Genomic DNA, 19995 nt, shown 5'->3' with positions numbered 1-19995 from the left:
CTCTGTCAGAAACTGTGTAAGAGGGAAAAACTGTCTAACAAGGGCCATTTTAGATGGAGAGTTATTTTGCCTCTTCAAAAACTCTCCCTCTTGGAAAACACACCAGTAATGTATTTGATTTCAAGTGGATAGAAAAAAAAATTACCTGACACCTCTGGATCTCAAGAGCAGCAGACTACCCACTCTGTTTGGTACTGTTAGACTGAGAGAAAAAACATCAAATGAGGGACATTTTAGATTGAGTAACATAATCTAAAAAATAATACTCTAACCGTCAAGATACACTTAGAAAGCACTTGATTTTAAGGGGGCACCCGAATTTGAAACTGGGACCGCTTGATCTGCAGTCAAATTCTCTACCACTGAGCTTTTCCCACGCTAATGGAAAAATGTCAAAAAATTGTCTAATAAGGGACATTTAAGATGGAGATCTACATAACCTAATAAAGAACACTCTCTCTTTGAAAGCACACATTAAAAAAGTATTTGATTTCAAGTTCACTAAAGGATTTGAACCTGAGTCCTCTTGATCTGAAGTCTATCGCACTTCCACCTTTGTTTGGAACTGTCTGACTGAGAGAAAAAACATCAAATGAGGGACATTTTAGATTGAGTAACAACTCCTGAAAATGAGCACTCCGACTCTCAAGATACAATTAGATAGTACTTGACATCAAGGGGGCACCAGGATTTGAACCTGGGACATCTTGATCTGCAGTCAAATGCTCTACCACTGAGCTATACCCCCTCTGTCAGAAACTGTGTAAGAGGGAAAAACTGTCTAACAAGGGCCATTTTAGATGGAGAGTTATTTTGCCTCTTCAAAATCTCTCCCTCTTGGAAAACATACCAGTAATGTATTTGATTTCAAGTGGATAGACAAAAGAAATTACCTGACACCTCTGGATCTCAAGAGCAGCAGACTACCCACTCTGTTTGGTACTGTTAGACTGAGAGAAAAAACATCAAATGAGGGAAATTTTTGATTGAGAAACATAATCTAAAAAAGAATACTCTAACCGTCAAGATACACTTAGAAAGCACTTGATTTTAAGGGGGCACCAGAATTTGAAACTGGGACCGCGTGATCTGCAGTCAAATTCTCTACCACTGAGCTTTGCCCACGCTAATGGAAAAATGTCAAAAAATTGTCTAATAAGGGACATTTAAGATGGAGATCTACATAACCTAATAAAGAACACTCTCTCTTTGAAAGCACACATTAAAAAAGTATTTGATTTCAAGTTCACTAAAGGATTTGAACCTGAGTCCTCTTGATCTGAAGTCTATCGCACTTCCACCTTTGTTTGGAACTGTCTGACTGAGAGAAAAAACATCAAATGAGGGACATTTTAGATTGAGTAACAACTCCTGAAAATGAGCACTCCGACTCTCAAGATACAATTAGATAGTACTTGACATCAAGGGGGCACCAGGATTTGAACCTGGGACCTCTTGATCTGCAGTCAAATGCTCTACCACTGAGCTATACCCCCTCTGTCAGAAACTGTGAAAGAGGGAAAAACTGTCTAACAAGGGCCATTTTAGATGGAGAGTTATTTTGCCTCTTCAAAATCTCTCCCTCTTGGAAAACACACCAGTAATGTATTTGATTTCAAGTGGATAGAAAAAAAAATTACCTGACACCTCTGGATCTCAAGAGCAGCAGACTACCCACTATGTTTGGTACTGTTAGACTGAGAGAAAAAACATCAAATGAGGGAAATTTTTGATTGAGAAAAATAATCTAAAAAAGAATACTCTAACCGTCAAGATACACTTAGAAAGCACTTGATTTTAAGGGGGCACCAGAATTTGAAACTGGGACCGCTTGATCTGCAGTCAAATTCTCTACCACTGAGCTTTTCCCACGCTAATGGAAAAATGTCCAAAAATTGTCTAATAAGGGACATTTAAGATGGAGATCTACATAACCTAATAAAGAACACTCTCTCTTTGAAAGCACACATTAAAAAAGTATTTGATTTCAAGTTCACTAAAGGATTTGAACCTGAGTCCTCTTGATCTGAAGTCTATCGCACTTCCACCTTTGTTTGGAACTGTCTGACTGAGAGGAAAAACATAAAATGAGGGACATTTTAGATTGAGTAAGAACTCCTGAAAATGAGCACTCCGACTCTCAAGATAGAATTAGATAGTACTTGACATCAAGGGGGCACCAGGACTTGAACCTGGGACCTCTTGATCTGCAGTCAAATGCTCTACCACTGAGCTATACCCCCTCTGTCAGAAACTGTGTAAGAGGGAAAAACTGTCTAACAAGGGCCATTTTAGATGGAGAGTTATTTTGCCTCTTCAAAATCTCTCCCTCTTGGAAAACACACCAGTAATGTATTTGATTTCAAGTGGATAGAAAAAAAAATTACCTGACACCTCTGGATCTCAAGAGCAGCAGACTACCCACTCTGTTTGGTACTGTTAGACTGAGAGAAAAAACATCAAATGAGGGAAATTTTTGATTGAGAAACATAATCTAAAAAAGAATACTCTAACCGTCAAGATACACTTAGAAAGCACTTGATTTTAAGGGGGCACCAGAATTTGAAACTGGGACTGCTTGATCTGCAGTCAAATTCTCTACCACTGAGCTTTTCCCACGCTAATGGAAAAATGTCCAAAAATTGTCTAATAAGGGACATTTAAGATGAAGATCTACATAACCTAATAAAGAACACTCTCTCTTTGAAAGCACACATTAAAAAAGTATTTGATTTCAAGTTCACTAAAGGATTTGAACCTGAGTCCTCTTGATCTGAAGTCTATCGCACTTTCACCTTTGTTTGGAACTGTCTGACTGAGAGAAAAAAACATCAAATGAGGGACATTTTAGATTGAGTAACAACTCCTGAAAATGAGCACTCCGACTCTCAAGATACAATTAGATAGTACTTGACATCAAGGGGGCACCAGGATTTGAACCTGGGACGTATTGATATGCAGTCAAATGCTCTACCACTGAGCTATACCCCCTCTGTCAGAAACTGTGTAAGAGGGAAAAACTGTCTAACAAGGGCCATTTTAGATGGAGAGTTATTTTTCCTCTTCAAAATCTCTCCCTCTTGGAAAACACACCAGTAATGTATTTGATTTCAAGTGGATAGAAAAAAAAATTACCTGACACCTCTGGATCTCAAGAGCAGCAGACTACCCACTCTGTTTGGTACTGTTAGACTGAGAGAAAAAACATCAAATGAGGGACATTTTAGATTGAGTAACATAATCTAAAAAAGAAAACTCTAACCGTCAAGATACACTTAGAAAGCACTTGATTTTAAGGGGGCACCAGAATTTGAAACTGGGACCGCTTGATCTGCAGTCAAATTCTCTACCACTGAGCTTTTCCCACGCTAATGGAAAAATGTCCAAAAATTGTCTAATAAGGGACATTTAAGATGGAGATCTACATAACCTAATAAATAACACTCTCTCTTTGAAAGCACACATTAAAAAAGTATTTGATTTCAAGTTCACTAAAGGATTTGAACCTGAGTCCTCTTGATCTGAAGTCTATCGCACTTCCACCTTTGTTTGGAACTGTCTGACTGAGAGAAAAAAACATCAAATGAGGGACATTTTAGATTGAGTAACAACTCCTGAAAATGAGCACTCCGACTCTCAAGATACAATTAGATAGTACTTGACATCAAGGGGGCACCAGGATTTGAACCTGGGACCTCTTGATATGCAGTCAAATGCTCTACCACTGAGCTATACCCACTCTGTCAGAAACTGTGTAAGATTGAAAAACTGTCTAACAAGGGCCATTTTAGATGGAGAGTTATTTTTCCTCTTCAAAATCTCTCCCTCTTGGAAAACACACCAGTAATGTATTTGATTTCAAGTGGATAGAAAAAAAAATTACCTGACACCTCTGGATCTCAAGAGCAGCAGACTACCCACTCTGTTTGGTACTGTTAGACTGAGAGAAAAAACATCAAATGAGGGACATTTTAGATTGAGTAACATAATCTAAAAAAGAATACTCTAACCGTCAAGATACACTTAGAAAGCACTTGATTTTAAGGGGGCACCAGAATTTGAAACTGGGACCGCTTGATCTGCAGTCAAATTCTCTACCACTGAGCTTTTCCCACGCTAATGGAAAAATGTCCAAAAATTGTCTAATAAGGGACATTTAAGATGGAGATCTACATAACCTAATAAAGAACACTCTCTCTTTGAAAGCACACATTAAAAAAGTATTTGATTTCAAGTTCACTAAAGGATTTGAACCTGAGTCCTCTTGATCTGAAGTCTATCGCACTTCCACCTTTGTTTGGAACTGTCTGACTAAGAGAAAAAACATCAAATGAGGGACATTTTAGATTGAGTAACAACTCCTGAAAATGAGCACTCCGACTCTCAAGATACAATTAGATAGTACTTGACATCAAGGGGGCACCAGGATTTGAACCTGGGACCTCTTGATCTGCAGTCAAATGCTCTACCACTGAGCTATACCCCCTCTGTCAGAAACTGTGTAAGAGGGAAAAACTGTCTAACAAGGGCCATTTTAGATGGAGAGTTATTTTGCCTCTTCAAAATCTCTCCCTCTTGGAAAACACACCAGTAATGTATTTGATTTCAAGTGGATAGAAAAAAAAATTACCTGACACCTCTGGATCTCAAGAGCAGCAGACTACCCACTCTGTTTGGTACTGTTAGACTGAGAGAAAAAACATCAAATGAGGGAAATTTTTGATTGAGAAACATAATCTAAAAAAGAATACTCTAACCGTCAAGATACACTTAGAAAGCACTTGATTTTAAGGGGGCACCAGAATTTGAAACTGGGACTGCTTGATCTGCAGTCAAATTCTCTACCACTGAGCTTTTCCCACGCTAATGGAAAAATGTCAAAAAATTGTCTAATAAGGGACATTTAAGATGAAGATCTACCTAACCTAATAAAGAACACTCTCTCTTTGAAAGCACACATTAAAAAAGTTTTTGATTTCAAGTTCACTAAAGGATTTGAACCTGAGTCCTCTTGATCTGAAGTCTATCGCACTTCCACGTTTGTTTGGAACTGTCTGACTGAGAGAAAAAAACATCAAATGAGGGACATTTTAGATTGAGTAACAACTCCTGATAATGAGCACTCTGACTCTCAAGATACAATTAGATAGTACTTGACATCAAGGGGGCACCAGGATTTGAACCTGGGACCTCTTGATATGCAGTCAATTGCTCTACCACTGAGCTATACCCCCTCTGTCAGAAACTGTGTAAGAGGGAAAAACTGTCTAACAAGGGCCATTTTAGATGGAGAGTTATTTTTCCTCTTCAAAATCTCTCCCTCTTGGAAAACACACCAGTAATGTATTTGATTTCAAGTGGATAGAAAAAAAAATTACCTGACACCTCTGGATCTCAAGAGCAGCAGACTACCCACTCTGTTTGGTACTGTTAGACTGAGAGAAAAAACATCAAATGAGGGACATTTTAGATTGAGTAACATAATCTAAAAAAGAAAACTCTAACCGTCAAGATACACTTAGAAAGCACTTGATTTTAAGGGGGCACCAGAATTTGAAACTGGGACCGCTTGATCTGCAGTCAAATTCTCTACCACTGAGCTTTTCCCACGCTAATGGAAAAATGTCCAAAAATTGTCTAATAAGGGACATTTAAGATGGAGATCTACATAACCTAATAAAGAACACTCTCTCTTCGAAAGCACACATTAAAAAAGTATTTGATTTCAAGTTCACTAAAGGATTTGAACATGAGTCCTCTTGATCTGAAGTCTATCGCACTTCCACCTTTGTTTGGAACTTTCTGACTGAGAGAAAAAACATCAAATGAGGGACATTTTAGATTGAGTAACAACTCCTGAAAATGAGCACTCAGAATCTCAAGATACAATTAGATAGTACTTGACATCAAGGGGGCACCAGGATTTGAACCTGGGACCTCTTGATCTGCAGTCAAATGCTCTACCACTGAGCTATACCCCCTCTGTCAGAATCTGTGTAAGAGGGAAAAACTGTCTAACAAAGGCCATTTTAGATGGAGAGTTATTTTGCCTCTTCAAAAACTCTCCCTCTTGGAAAACACACCAGTAATGTATTTGATTTCAAGTGGATAGAAGAAAAAAAATACCTGACACCTCTGGATCTCAAGAGCAGCAGACTACCCACTCTGTTTGGTTCTGTTAGACTGAGAGAAAAAACATCAAATGAGGGACATTTTAGATTGAGAAACATAATCTAAAAAAGAATACTCTAACCGTCAAGATACACTTAGAAAGCACTTGATTTTAAGGGGGCACCAGAATTTGAAACTGGGACCGCTTGATCTGCAGTCAAATTCTCTACCACTGAGCTTTTCCCACGCTAATGGAAAAATGTCCAAAAATTGTCTAATAAGGGATATTTAAGGTGGAGATCTACATAACCTAATAAAGAACACTCTCTCTTTGAAAGCACACATTAAAAAAGTATTTGATTTCATGTTCACTAAAGGATTTGAACCTGAGTCCTCTTGATCTGAAGTCTATCGCACTTCCACCTTTGTTTGGAACTTTCTGACTGAGAGAAAAAACATCAAATGAGGGACATTTTAGATTGAGTAACAACTCCTGAAAATGAGCACTCAGAATCTCAAGATACAATTAGATAGTACTTGACATCAAGGGGGCACCAGGATTTGAACCTGGGACCTCTTGATCTGCAGTCAAATGCTCTACCACTGAGCTATACCCCCTCTGTCAGAATCTGTGTAAGAGGGAAAAACTGTCTAACAAAGGCCATTTTAGATGGAGAGTTATTTTGCCTCTTCAAAAACTCTCCCTCTTGGAAAACACACCAGTAATGTATTTGATTTCAAGTGGATAGAAGAAAAAAAATACCTGACACCTCTGGATCTCAAGAGCAGCAGACTACCCACTCTGTTTGGTTCTGTTAGACTGAGAGAAAAAACATCAAATGAGGGACATTTTAGATTGAGAAACATAATCTAAAAAAGAATACTCTAACCGTCAAGATACACTTAGAAAGCACTTGATTTTAAGGGGGCACCAGAATTTGAAACTGGGACCGCTTGATCTGCAGTCAAATTCTCTACCACTGAGCTTTTCCCACGCTAATGGAAAAATGTCCAAAAATTGTCTAATAAGGGATATTTAAGGTGGAGATCTACATAACCTAATAAAGAACACTCTCTCTTTGAAAGCACACATTAAAAAAGTATTTGATTTCATGTTCACTAAAGGATTTGAACCTGAGTCCTCTTGATCTGAAGTCTATCGCACTTCCACCTTTGTTTGGAACTGTCTGACTGAGAGAAAAAACATCAAATGAGGGACATTTTAGATTGAGTAACAACTCCTGAAAATGAGCACTCCGACTCTCAAGATACAATTAGATAGTACTTGACATCAAGGGGGCACGCGGATTTGAACCTGGGACCTCTTGATCTGCAGTCAAATGCTCTACCACTGAGCTATACCCCCTCTGTCAGAAACTGTGTAAGAGGGAAAAACTGTCTAACAAGGGCCATTTTAGATGGAGAGTTATTTTGCCTCTTCAAAAACTCTCCCTCTTGGAAAACACACCAGTAATGTATTTGATTTCAAGTGGATAGAAGAAAAAAAATACCTGACACCTCTGGATCTCAAGAGCAGCAGACTACCCACTCTGTTTGGTTCTGTTAGACTGAGAGAAAAAACATCAAATGAGGGACATTTTAGATTGAGAAACATAATCTAAAAAAGAATACTCTAACCGTCAAGATACACTTAGAAAGCACTTGATTTTAAGGGGGCACCAGAATTTGAAACTGGGACTGCTTGATCTGCAGTCAAATTCTCTACCACTGAGCTTTTCCCACGCTAATGGAAAAATGTCAAAAAATTGTCTAATAAGGGACATTTAAGATGAAGATCTACCTAACCTAATAAAGAACACTCTCTCTTTGAAAGCACACATTAAAAAAGTTTTTGATTTCAAGTTCACTAAAGGATTTGAACCTGAGTCCTCTTGATCTGAAGTCTATCGCACTTCCACGTTTGTTTGGAACTGTCTGACTGAGAGAAAAAAACATCAAATGAGGGACATTTTAGATTGAGTAACAACTCCTGATAATGAGCACTCCGACTCTCAAGATACAATTAGATAGTACTTGACATCAAGGGGGCACCAGGATTTGAACCTGGGACCTCTTGATATGCAGTCAATTGCTCTACCACTGAGCTATACCCCCTCTGTCAGAAACTGTGTAAGAGGGAAAAACTGTCTAACAAGGGCCATTTTAGATGGAGAGTTATTTTTCCTCTTCAAAATCTCTCCCTCTTGGAAAACACACCAGTAATGTATTTGATTTCAAGTGGATAGAAAAAAAAATTACCTGACACCTCTGGATCTCAAGAGCAGCAGACTACCCACTCTGTTTGGTACTGTTAGACTGAGAGAAAAAACATCAAATGAGGGACATTTTAGATTGAGTAACATAATCTAAAAAAGAAAACTCTAACCGTCAAGATACACTTAGAAAGCACTTGATTTTAAGGGGGCACCAGAATTTGAAACTGGGACCGCTTGATCTGCAGTCAAATTCTCTACCACTGAGCTTTTCCCACGCTAATGGAAAAATGTCCAAAAATTGTCTAATAAGGGACATTTAAGATGGAGATCTACATAACCTAATAAATAACACTCTCTCTTTGAAAGCACACATTAAAAAAGTATTTGATTTCAAGTTCACTAAAGGATTTGAACCTGAGTCCTCTTGATCTGAAGTCTATCGCACTTCCACCTTTGTTTGGAACTGTCTGACTGAGAGAAAAAAACATCAAATGAGGGACATTTTAGATTGAGTAACAACTCCTGAAAATGAGCACTCCGACTCTCAAGATACAATTAGATAGTACTTGACATCAAGGGGGCACCAGGATTTGAACCTGGGACCTCTTGATCTGCAGTCAAATGCTCTACCACTGAGCTATACCCCCTCTGTCAGAATCTGTGTAAGAGGGAAAAACTGTCTAACAAAGGCCATTTTAGATGGAGAGTTATTTTGCCTCTTCAAAAACTCTCCCTCTTGGAAAACACACCAGTAATGTATTTGATTTCAAGTGGATAGAAAAAAAAATTACCTGACACCTCTGGATCTCAAGAGCAGCAGACTACCCACTCTGTTTGGTACTGTTAGACTGAGAGAAAAAACATCAAATGAGGGACATTTTAGATTGAGTAACATAATCTAAAAAAGAAAACTCTAACCGTCAAGATACACTTAGAAAGCACTTGATTTTAAGGGGGCACCAGAATTTGAAACTGGGACCGCTTGATCTGCAGTCAAATTCTCTACCACTGAGCTTTTCCCACGCTAATGGAAAAATGTCCAAAAATTGTCTAATAAGGGACATTTAAGATGGAGATCTACATAACCTAATAAATAACACTCTCTCTTTGAAAGCACACATTAAAAAAGTATTTGATTTCAAGTTCACTAAAGGATTTGAACCTGAGTCCTCTTGATCTGAAGTCTATCGCACTTCCACCTTTGTTTGGAACTGTCTGACTGAGAGAAAAAAACATCAAATGAGGGACATTTTAGATTGAGTAACAACTCCTGAAAATGAGCACTCCGACTCTCAAGATACAATTAGATAGTACTTGACATCAAGGGGGCACCAGGATTTGAACCTGGGACCTCTTGATCTGCAGTCAAATGCTCTACCACTGAGCTATACCCCCTCTGTCAGAATCTGTGTAAGAGGGAAAAACTGTCTAACAAAGGCCATTTTAGATGGAGAGTTATTTTGCCTCTTCAAAAACTCTCCCTCTTGGAAAACACACCAGTAATGTATTTGATTTCAAGTGGATAGAAAAAAAAATTACCTGACACCTCTGGATCTCAAGAGCAGCAGACTACCCACTCTGTTTGGTACTGTTAGACTGAGAGAAAAAACATCAAATGAGGGACATTTTAGATTGAGTAACATAATCTAAAAAAGAAAACTCTAACCGTCAAGATACACTTAGAAAGCACTTGATTTTAAGGGGGCACCAGAATTTGAAACTGGGACCGCTTGATCTGCAGTCAAATTCTCTACCACTGAGCTTTTCCCACGCTAATGGAAAAATGTCCAAAAATTGTCTAATAAGGGACATTTAAGATGGAGATCTACATAACCTAATAAAGAACACTCTCTCTTCGAAAGCACACATTAAAAAAGTATTTGATTTCAAGTTCACTAAAGGATTTGAACATGAGTCCTCTTGATCTGAAGTCTATCGCACTTCCACCTTTGTTTGGAACTTTCTGACTGAGAGAAAAAACATCAAATGAGGGACATTTTAGATTGAGTAACAACTCCTGAAAATGAGCACTCGGAATCTCAAGATACAATTAGATAGTACTTGACATCAAGGGGGCACCAGGATTTGAACCTGGGACCTCTTGATCTGCAGTCAAATGCTCTACCACTGAGCTATACCCCCTCTGTCAGAATCTGTGTAAGAGGGAAAAACTGTCTAACAAAGGCCATTTTAGATGGAGAGTTATTTTGCCTCTTCAAAAACTCTCCCTCTTGGAAAACACACCAGTAATGTATTTGATTTCAAGTGGATAGAAGAAAAAAAATACCTGACACCTCTGGATCTCAAGAGCAGCAGACTACCCACTCTGTTTGGTTCTGTTAGACTGAGAGAAAAAACATCAAATGAGGGACATTTTAGATTGAGAAACATAATCTAAAAAAGAATACTCTAACCGTCAAGATACACTTAGAAAGCACTTGATTTTAAGGGGGCACCAGAATTTGAAACTGGGACCGCTTGATCTGCAGTCAAATTCTCTACCACTGAGCTTTTCCCACGCTAATGGAAAAATGTCCAAAAATTGTCTAATAAGGGATATTTAAGGTGGAGATCTACATAACCTAATAAAGAACACTCTCTCTTTGAAAGCACACATTAAAAAAGTATTTGATTTCAAGTTCACTAAAGGATTTGAACCTGAGTCCTCTTGATCTGAAGTCTATCGCACTTCCACCTTTGTTTGGAACTGTCTGACTGAGAGAAAAAACATCAAATGAGGGACATTTTAGATTGAGTAACAACTCCTGAAAATGAGCACTCCGACTCTCAAGATACAATTAGATAGTACTTGACATCAAGGGGGCACGCGGATTTGAACCTGGGACCTCTTGATCTGCAGTCAAATGCTCTACCACTGAGCTATACCCCCTCTGTCAGAAACTGTGTAAGAGGGAAAAACTGTCTAACAAGGGCCATTTTAGATGGAGAGTTATTTTGCCTCTTCAAAAACTCTCCCTCTTGGAAAACACACCAGTAATGTATTTGATTTCAAGTGGATAGAAGAAAAAAAATACCTGACACCTCTGGATCTCAAGAGCAGCAGACTACCCACTCTGTTTGGTACTGTTAGACTGAGAGAAAAAACATCAAATGAGGGACATTTTAGATTGAGTAACATAATCTAAAAAAGAATACTCTAACCGTCAAGATACACTTAGAAAGCACTTGATTTTAAGGGGGCACCAGAATTTGAAACTGGGACCGCTTGATCTGCAGTCAAATTCTCTACCACTGAGCTTTTCCCACGCTAATGGAAAAATGTCCAAAAATTGTCTAATAAGGGACATTTAAGGTGGAGATCTACATAACCTAATAAAGAACACTCTCTCTTTGAAAGCACACATTAAAAAAGTATTTGATTTCAAGTTCACTAAAGGATTTGAACATGAGTCCTCTTGATCTGAAGTCTATCGCACTTCCACCTTTGTTTGGAACTTTCTGACTGAGAGAAAAAACATCAAATGAGGGACATTTTAGATTGAGTAACAACTCCTGAAAATGAGCACTCCGACTCTCAAGATACAATTAGATAGTACTTGACATCAAGGGGGCACCAGGATTTGAACCTGGGACCTCTTGATCTGCAGTCAAATGCTCTACCACTGAGCTATACCCCCTCTGTCAGAATCTGTGTAAGAGGGAAAAACTGTCTAACAAAGGCCATTTTAGATGGAGAGTTATTTTGCCTCTTCAAAAACTCTCCCTCTTGGAAAACACACCAGTAATGTATTTGATTTCAAGTGGATAGAAGAAAAAAAATACCTGACACCTCTGGATCTCAAGAGCAGCAGACTACCCACTCTGTTTGGTTCTGTTAGACTGAGAGAAAAAACATCAAATGAGGGACATTTTAGATTGAGAAACATAATCTAAAAAAGAATACTCTAACCGTCAAGATACACTTAGAAAGCACTTGATTTTAAGGGGGCACCAGAATTTGAAACTGGGACCGCTTGATCTGCAGTCAAATTCTCTACCACTGAGCTTTTCCCACGCTAATGGAAAAATGTCCAAAAATTGTCTAATAAGGGACATTTAAGGTGGAGATCTACATAACCTAATAAAGAACACTCTCTCTTTATAAGCACACATTAAAAAAGTATTTGATTTCAAGTTCACTAAAGGATTTGAACCTGAGTCCTCTTGATCTGAAGTCTATCGCACTTCCACCTTTGTTTGGAACTGTCTGACTGAGAGAAAAAACATCAAATGAGGGACATTTTAGATTGAGTAACAACTCCTGAAAATGAGCACTCCGACTCTCAAGATACAATTTGATAGTACTTGACATCAAGGGGGCACCAGGATTTGAACCTGGGACCTCTTGATCTGCAGTCAAATGCTCTACCACTGAGCTATACCCCTCTGTCAGAAACTGAGTAAGAGGGAAAAACTGTCTAACAAGGGCCATTTTAGATGGAGAGTTATTTTGCCTCTTCAAAATCTCTCCCTCTTGGAAAACACACCAGTAATGTATTTGATTTCAAGTGGATAGAAAAAAAAATTACCTGACACCTCTGGATCTCAAGAGCAGCAGACTACCCACTCTGTTTGGTACTGTTAGACTGAGAGAAAAAACATCAAATGAGGGACATTTTAGATTGAGTAACATAATCTAAAAAAGAAAACTCTAACCGTCAAGATACACTTAGAAAGCACTTGATTTTAAGGGGGCACCAGAATTTGAAACTGGGACCGCTTGATCTGCAGTCAAATTCTCTACCACTGAGCTTTTCCCACGCTAATGGAAAAATGTCCAAAAATTGTCTAATAAGGGACATTTAAGATGGAGATCTACATAACCTAATAAAGAACACTCTCTCTTCGAAAGCACACATTAAAAAAGTATTTGATTTCAAGTTCACTAAAGGATTTGAACATGAGTCCTCTTGATCTGAAGTCTATCGCACTTCCACCTTTGTTTGGAACTTTCTGACTGAGAGAAAAAACATCAAATGAGGGACATTTTAGATTGAGTAACAACTCCTGAAAATGAGCACTCCGACTCTCAAGATACAATTAGATAGTACTTGACATCAAGGGGGCACCAGGATTTGAACCTGGGACCTCTTGATCTGCAGTCAAATGCTCTACCACTGAGCTATACCCCCTCTGTCAGAATCTGTGTAAGAGGGAAAAACTGTCTAACAAAGGCCATTTTAGATGGAGAGTTATTTTGCCTCTTCAAAAACCCTCCCTCTTGGAAAACACACCAGTAATGTATTTGATTTCAAGTGGATAGAAGAAAAAAAATACCTGACACCTCTGGATCTCAAGAGCAGCAGACTACCCACTCTGTTCGGTTCTGTTAGACTGAGAGAAAAAACATCAAATGAGGGACATTTTAGATTGAGAAACATAATCTAAAAAAGAATACTCTAACCGTCAAGATACACTTAGAAAGCACTTGATTTTAAGGGGGCACCAGAATTTGAAACTGGGACCGCTTGATCTGCAGTCAAATTCTCTACCACTGAGCTTTTCCCACGCTAATGGAAAAATGTCCAAGAATTGTCTAATAAGGGACATTTAAGGTGGAGATCTACATAACCTAATAAAGAACACTCTCTCTTTGAAAGCACACATTAAAAAAGTATTTGATTTCAAGTTCACTAAAGGATTTGAACCTGAGTCCTCTTGATCTGAAGTCTATCGCACTTCCACCTTTGTTTGGAACTGTCTGACTGAGAGAAAAAACATAAAATGTGGGACATTTTAGATTGAGTAACAACTCCTGAAAATGAGCACTCCGACTCTCAAGATACAATTTGATAGTACTTGACATCAAGGGGGCACCAGGATTTGAACCTAGGACCTCTTGATCTGCAGTCAAATGCTCTACCACTGAGCTATACCCCCTCTGACAGAAACTGTGTAAGAGGGAAAAACTGTCTAACAAGGGCCATTTTAGATGGAGAGTTATTTTGCCTCTTCAAAATCTCTCCCTCTTGGAAAACACACCAGTAATGTATTTGATTTCAAGTGGATAGAAAAAAAAATTACCTGACACCTCTGGATCTCAAGAGCAGCAGACTACCCACTCTGTTTGGTACTGTTAGACTGAGAGAAAAAACATCAAATGATGGACATTTTAGATTGAGTAACATAATCTAAAAAAGAATACTCTAACCGTCAAGATACACTTAGAAAGCACTTGATTTTAAGGGGGCACCAGAATTTGAAACTGGGACCGCTTGATCTGCAGTCAAATTCTCTACCACTGAGCTTTTCCCACGCTAATGGAAAAATGTCAAAAAATTGTCTAATAAGGGACATTTAAGATGAAGATCTACATAACCTAATAAAGAACACTCTCTCTTTGAAAGCACACATTAAAAAAGTATTTGATTTCAAGTTCACTAAAGGATTTGAACCTGAGTCCTCTTGATCTGAAGTCTATCGCACTTCCACCTTTGTTTGGAACTGTCTGACTGAGAGAAAAAAACATCAAATGAGGGACATTTTAGATTGAGTAACAAATCCTGAAAATGAGCACTCCGACTCTCAAGATACAATTTGATAGTACTTGACATCAAGGGGGCACCAGGATTTGAACCTGGGACCTCTTGATATGCAGTCAAATGCTCTACCACTGAGCTATACCCCCTCTGTCAGAAACTGTGTAAGAGGGAAAAACTGTCTAACAAGGGCCATTTTAGATGGAGAGTTATTTTTCCTCTTCAAAATCTCTCCCTCTTGGAAAACACACCAGTAATGTATTTGATTTCAAGTGGATAGAAAAAAAAATTACCTGACACCTCTGGATCTCAAGAGCAGCAGACTACCCACTCTGTTTGGTACTGTTAGACTGAGAGAAAAAACATCAAATGAGGGACATTTTAGATTGAGTAACATAATCTAAAAAAGAAAACTCTAACCGTCAAGATACACTTAGAAAGCACTTGATTTTAAGGGGGCACCAGAATTTGAAACTGGGACCGCTTGATCTGCAGTCAAATTCTCTACCACTGAGCTTTTCCCACGCTAATGGAAAAATGTCAAAAAATTGTCTAATAAGGGACATTTAAGATGAAGATCTACATAACCTAATAAAGAACACTCTCTCTTTGAAAGCACACATTAAAAAAGTATTTGATTTCAAGTTCACTAAAGGATTTGAACCTGAGTCCTCTTGATCTGAAGTCTATCGCACTTCCACCTTTGTTTGGAACTGTCTGACTGAGAGAAAAAAACATCAAATGAGGGACATTTTAGATTGAGTAACAAATCCTGAAAATGAGCACTCCGACTCTCAAGATACAATTAGATAGTACTTGACATCAAGGGGGCACCAGGATTTGAACCTGGGACCTCTTGATATGCAGTCAAATGCTCTACCACTGAGCTATACCCCCTCTGTCAGAAACTGTGTAAGAGGGAAAAACTGTCTAACAAGGGCCATTTTAGATGGAGAGTTATTTTTCCTCTTCAAAATCTCTCCCTCTTGGAAAACACACCAGTAATGTATTTGATTTCAAGTGGATAGAAAAAAAAATTACCTGACACCTCTGGATCTCAAGAGCAGCAGACTACCCACTCTGTTTGGTTCTGTTAGACTGAGAGAAAAAACATCAAATGAGGGACATTTTAGATTGAGAAACATAATCTAAAAAAGAATACTCTAACCGTCAAGATACACTTAGAAAGCACTTGATTTTAAGGGGGCACCAGAATTTGAAACTGGGACCGCTTGATCTGCAGTCAAATTCTCTACCACTGAGCTTTTCCCACGCTAATGGAAAAATGTCCAAAAATTGTCTAATAAGGGACATTTAAGGTGGAGATCTACATAACCTAATAAAGAACACTCTCTCTTTGAAAGCACACATTAAAAAAGTATTTGATTTCAAGTTCACTAAAGGATTTGAACCTGAGTCCTCTTGATCTGAAGTCTATCGCACTTCCACCTTTGTTTGGAACTGTCTGACTGAGAGAAAAAACATCAAATGAGGGACATTTTAGATTGAGTAACAACTCCTGAAAATGAGCACTCCGACTCTCAAGATACAATTAGATAGTACTTGACATCAAGGGGGCACCAGGATTTGAACCTAGGACCTCTTGATCTGCAGTCAAATGCTCTACCACTGAGCTATACCCCCTCTGACAGAAACTGTGTAAGAGGGAAAAACTGTCTAACAAGGGCCATTTTAGATGGAGAGTTATTTTGCCTCTTCAAAATCTCTCCCTCTTGGAAAACACACCAGTAATGTATTTGATTTCAAGTGGATAGAAAAAAAAATTACCTGACACCTCTGGATCTCAAGAGCAGCAGACTACCCACTCTGTTTGGTACTGTTAGACTGAGAGAAAAAACATCAAATGATGGACATTTTAGATTGAGTAACATAATCTAAAAAAGAATACTCTAACCGTCAAGATACACTTAGAAAGCACTTGATTTTAAGGGGGCACCAGAATTTGAAACTGGGACCGCTTGATCTGCAGTCAAATTCTCTACCACTGAGCTTTTCCCACGCTAATGGAAAAATGTCAAAAAATTGTCTAATAAGGGACATTTAAGATGAAGATCTACATAACCTAATAAAGAACACTCTCTCTTTGAAAGCACACATTAAAAAAGTATTTGATTTCAAGTTCACTAAAGGATTTGAACCTGAGTCCTCTTGATCTGAAGTCTATCGCACTTCCACCTTTGTTTGGAACTGTCTGACTGAGAGAAAAAAACATCAAATGAGGGACATTTTAGATTGAGTAACAAATCCTGAAAATGAGCACTCCGACTCTCAAGATACAATTTGATAGTACTTGACATCAAGGGGGCACCAGGATTTGAACCTGGGACCTCTTGATATGCAGTCAAATGCTCTACCACTGAGCTATACCCCCTCTGTCAGAAACTGTGTAAGAGGGAAAAACTGTCTAACAAGGGCCATTTTAGATGGAGAGTTATTTTTCCTCTTCAAAATCTCTCCCTCTTGGAAAACACACCAGTAATGTATTTGATTTCAAGTGGATAGAAAAAAAAATTACCTGACACCTCTGGATCTCAAGAGCAGCAGACTACCCACTCTGTTTGGTACTGTTAGACTGAGAGAAAAAACATCAAATGAGGGACATTTTAGATTGAGTAACATAATCTAAAAAAGAAAACTCTAACCGTCAAGATACACTTAGAAAGCACTTGATTTTAAGGGGGCACCAGAATTTGAAACTGGGACCGCTTGATCTGCAGTCAAATTCTCTACCACTGAGCTTTTCCCACGCTAATGGAAAAATGTCAAAAAATTGTCTAATAAGGGACATTTAAGATGAAGATCTACATAACCTAATAAAGAACACTCTCTCTTTGAAAGCACACATTAAAAAAGTATTTGATTTCAAGTTCACTAAAGGATTTGAACCTGAGTCCTCTTGATCTGAAGTCTATCGCACTTCCACCTTTGTTTGGAACTGTCTGACTGAGAGAAAAAAACATCAAATGAGGGACATTTTAGATTGAGTAACAAATCCTGAAAATGAGCACTCCGACTCTCAAGATACAATTAGATAGTACTTGACATCAAGGGGGCACCAGGATTTGAACCTGGGACCTCTTGATATGCAGTCAAATGCTCTACCACTGAGCTATACCCCCTCTGTCAGAAACTGTGTAAGAGGGAAAAACTGTCTAACAAGGGCCATTTTAGATGGAGAGTTATTTTTCCTCTTCAAAATCTCTCCCTCTTGGAAAACACACCAGTAATGTATTTGATTTCAAGTGGATAGAAAAAAAAATTACCTGACACCTCTGGATCTCAAGAGCAGCAGACTACCCACTCTGTTTGGTTCTGTTAGACTGAGAGAAAAAACATCAAATGAGGGACATTTTAGATTGAGAAACATAATCTAAAAAAGAATACTCTAACCGTCAAGATACACTTAGAAAGCACTTGATTTTAAGGGGGCACCAGAATTTGAAACTGGGACCGCTTGATCTGCAGTCAAATTCTCTACCACTGAGCTTTTCCCACGCTAATGGAAAAATGTCCAAAAATTGTCTAATAAGGGACATTTAAGGTGGAGATCTACATAACCTAATAAAGAACACTCTCTCTTTGAAAGCACACATTAAAAAAGTATTTGATTTCAAGTTCACTAAAGGATTTGAACCTGAGTCCTCTTGATCTGAAGTCTATCGCACTTCCACCTTTGTTTGGAACTGTCTGACTGAGAGAAAAAACATCAAATGAGGGACATTTTAGATTGAGTAACAACTCCTGAAAATGAGCACTCCGACTCTCAAGATACAATTAGATAGTACTTGACATCAAGGGGGCACCAGGATTTGAACCTGGGACCTCTTGATCTGCAGTCAAATGCTCTACCACTGAGCTATACCCCCTCTGTCAGAATCTGTGTAAGAGGGAAAAACTGTCTAACAAAGGCCATTTTAGATGGAGAGTTATTTTGCCTCTTCAAAAACTCTCCCTCTTGGAAAACACACCAGTAATGTATTTGATTTCAAGTGGATAGAAGAAAAAAAATACCTGACACCTCTGGATCTCAAGAGCAGCAGACTACCCACTCTGTTCGGTTCTGTTAGACTGAGAGAAAAAACATCAAATGAGGGACATTTTAGATTGAGAAACATAATCTAAAAAAGAATACTCTAACCGTCAAGATACACTTAGAAAGCACTTGATTTTAAGGGGGCACCAGAATTTGAAACTGGGACCGCTTGATCTGCAGTCAAATTCTCTACCACTGAGCTTTTCCCACGCTAATGGAAAAATGTCCAAAAATTGTCTAATAAGGGACATTTAAGGTGGAGATCTACATAACCTAATAAAGAACACTCTCTCTTTGAAAGCACACATTAAAAAAGTATTTGATTTCAAGTTCACTAAAGGATTTGAACCTGAGTCCTCTTGATCTGAAGTCTATCGCACTTCCACCTTTGTTTGGAACTGTCTGACTGAGAGAAAAAACATAAAATGTGGGACATTTTAGATTGAGTAACAACTCCTGAAAATGAGCACTCCGACTCTCAAGATACAATTTGATAGTACTTGACATCAAGGGGGCACCAGGATTTGAACCTAGGACCTCTTGATCTGCAGTCAAATGCTCTACCACTGAGCTATACCCCCTCTGACAGAAACTGTGTAAGAGGGAAAAACTGTCTAACAAGGGCCATTTTAGATGGAGAGTTATTTTGCCTCTTCAAAATCTCTCCCTCTTGGAAAACACACCAGTAATGTATTTGATTTCAAGTGGATAGAAAAAAAAATTACCTGACACCTCTGGATCTCAAGAGCAGCAGACTACCCACTCTGTTTGGTACTGTTAGACTGAGAGAAAAAACATCAAATGATGGACATTTTAGATTGAGTAACATAATCTAAAAAAGAATACTCTAACCGTCAAGATACACTTAGAAAGCACTTGATTTTAAGGGGGCACCAGAATTTGAAACTGGGACCGCTTGATCTGCAGTCAAATTCTCTACCACTGAGCTTTTCCCACGCTAATGGAAAAATGTCAAAAAATTGTCTAATAAGGGACATTTAAGATGAAGATCTACATAACCTAATAAAGAACACTCTCTCTTTGAAAGCACACATTAAAAAAGTATTTGATTTCAAGTTCACTAAAGGATTTGAACCTGAGTCCTCTTGATCTGAAGTCTATCGCACTTCCACCT

The 19995-nt window shown here is 38.4% G+C and overlaps 22 non-coding genes across 22 annotated transcripts; all 22 read right to left on the bottom strand.

Annotated features, from left to right (window-relative positions):
* Positions 1-676: 676 nt before the first annotated feature.
* trnac-gca (transfer RNA cysteine (anticodon GCA)) lies at positions 677-748 on the bottom strand. Its single transcript has one exon. It is a non-coding gene; the product is annotated as a tRNA-Cys (tRNA).
* A 676-nt stretch (positions 749-1424) lies between these two features.
* Positions 1425-1496, bottom strand: trnac-gca (transfer RNA cysteine (anticodon GCA)). The gene has a single exon. It is a non-coding gene; the product is annotated as a tRNA-Cys (tRNA).
* A 675-nt stretch (positions 1497-2171) lies between these two features.
* On the bottom strand, positions 2172-2243 carry trnac-gca (transfer RNA cysteine (anticodon GCA)). Its single transcript has one exon. It is a non-coding gene; the product is annotated as a tRNA-Cys (tRNA).
* A 2171-nt stretch (positions 2244-4414) lies between these two features.
* Positions 4415-4486, bottom strand: trnac-gca (transfer RNA cysteine (anticodon GCA)). Its single transcript has one exon. It is a non-coding gene; the product is annotated as a tRNA-Cys (tRNA).
* A 676-nt stretch (positions 4487-5162) lies between these two features.
* trnac-gca (transfer RNA cysteine (anticodon GCA)) lies at positions 5163-5234 on the bottom strand. The gene has a single exon. It is a non-coding gene; the product is annotated as a tRNA-Cys (tRNA).
* Positions 5235-5909: 675 nt separating this feature from the next.
* On the bottom strand, positions 5910-5981 carry trnac-gca (transfer RNA cysteine (anticodon GCA)). The gene has a single exon. It is a non-coding gene; the product is annotated as a tRNA-Cys (tRNA).
* Positions 5982-6657: 676 nt separating this feature from the next.
* On the bottom strand, positions 6658-6729 carry trnac-gca (transfer RNA cysteine (anticodon GCA)). Its single transcript has one exon. It is a non-coding gene; the product is annotated as a tRNA-Cys (tRNA).
* Positions 6730-8154: 1425 nt separating this feature from the next.
* Positions 8155-8226, bottom strand: trnac-gca (transfer RNA cysteine (anticodon GCA)). The gene has a single exon. It is a non-coding gene; the product is annotated as a tRNA-Cys (tRNA).
* Positions 8227-8902: 676 nt separating this feature from the next.
* trnac-gca (transfer RNA cysteine (anticodon GCA)) lies at positions 8903-8974 on the bottom strand. Its single transcript has one exon. It is a non-coding gene; the product is annotated as a tRNA-Cys (tRNA).
* A 676-nt stretch (positions 8975-9650) lies between these two features.
* On the bottom strand, positions 9651-9722 carry trnac-gca (transfer RNA cysteine (anticodon GCA)). Its single transcript has one exon. It is a non-coding gene; the product is annotated as a tRNA-Cys (tRNA).
* Positions 9723-10397: 675 nt separating this feature from the next.
* Positions 10398-10469, bottom strand: trnac-gca (transfer RNA cysteine (anticodon GCA)). Its single transcript has one exon. It is a non-coding gene; the product is annotated as a tRNA-Cys (tRNA).
* A 1424-nt stretch (positions 10470-11893) lies between these two features.
* trnac-gca (transfer RNA cysteine (anticodon GCA)) lies at positions 11894-11965 on the bottom strand. Its single transcript has one exon. It is a non-coding gene; the product is annotated as a tRNA-Cys (tRNA).
* Positions 11966-12641: 676 nt separating this feature from the next.
* Positions 12642-12713, bottom strand: trnac-gca (transfer RNA cysteine (anticodon GCA)). The gene has a single exon. It is a non-coding gene; the product is annotated as a tRNA-Cys (tRNA).
* A 674-nt stretch (positions 12714-13387) lies between these two features.
* Positions 13388-13459, bottom strand: trnac-gca (transfer RNA cysteine (anticodon GCA)). Its single transcript has one exon. It is a non-coding gene; the product is annotated as a tRNA-Cys (tRNA).
* A 676-nt stretch (positions 13460-14135) lies between these two features.
* trnac-gca (transfer RNA cysteine (anticodon GCA)) lies at positions 14136-14207 on the bottom strand. Its single transcript has one exon. It is a non-coding gene; the product is annotated as a tRNA-Cys (tRNA).
* A 676-nt stretch (positions 14208-14883) lies between these two features.
* trnac-gca (transfer RNA cysteine (anticodon GCA)) lies at positions 14884-14955 on the bottom strand. The gene has a single exon. It is a non-coding gene; the product is annotated as a tRNA-Cys (tRNA).
* A 676-nt stretch (positions 14956-15631) lies between these two features.
* trnac-gca (transfer RNA cysteine (anticodon GCA)) lies at positions 15632-15703 on the bottom strand. The gene has a single exon. It is a non-coding gene; the product is annotated as a tRNA-Cys (tRNA).
* Positions 15704-16378: 675 nt separating this feature from the next.
* trnac-gca (transfer RNA cysteine (anticodon GCA)) lies at positions 16379-16450 on the bottom strand. The gene has a single exon. It is a non-coding gene; the product is annotated as a tRNA-Cys (tRNA).
* Positions 16451-17126: 676 nt separating this feature from the next.
* trnac-gca (transfer RNA cysteine (anticodon GCA)) lies at positions 17127-17198 on the bottom strand. The gene has a single exon. It is a non-coding gene; the product is annotated as a tRNA-Cys (tRNA).
* A 676-nt stretch (positions 17199-17874) lies between these two features.
* On the bottom strand, positions 17875-17946 carry trnac-gca (transfer RNA cysteine (anticodon GCA)). The gene has a single exon. It is a non-coding gene; the product is annotated as a tRNA-Cys (tRNA).
* Positions 17947-18621: 675 nt separating this feature from the next.
* Positions 18622-18693, bottom strand: trnac-gca (transfer RNA cysteine (anticodon GCA)). Its single transcript has one exon. It is a non-coding gene; the product is annotated as a tRNA-Cys (tRNA).
* A 676-nt stretch (positions 18694-19369) lies between these two features.
* Positions 19370-19441, bottom strand: trnac-gca (transfer RNA cysteine (anticodon GCA)). The gene has a single exon. It is a non-coding gene; the product is annotated as a tRNA-Cys (tRNA).
* Positions 19442-19995: the final 554 nt, after the last annotated feature.

This window comes from Salvelinus alpinus, chromosome 7 (assembly GCF_045679555.1).
Source record: "Salvelinus alpinus chromosome 7, SLU_Salpinus.1, whole genome shotgun sequence".
Lineage (NCBI taxonomy): Eukaryota > Metazoa > Chordata > Actinopteri > Salmoniformes > Salmonidae > Salvelinus > Salvelinus alpinus.
Note: the sequence above shows the minus strand (reverse complement) of the source record. Positions and strands in the feature narration are given on the sequence as shown.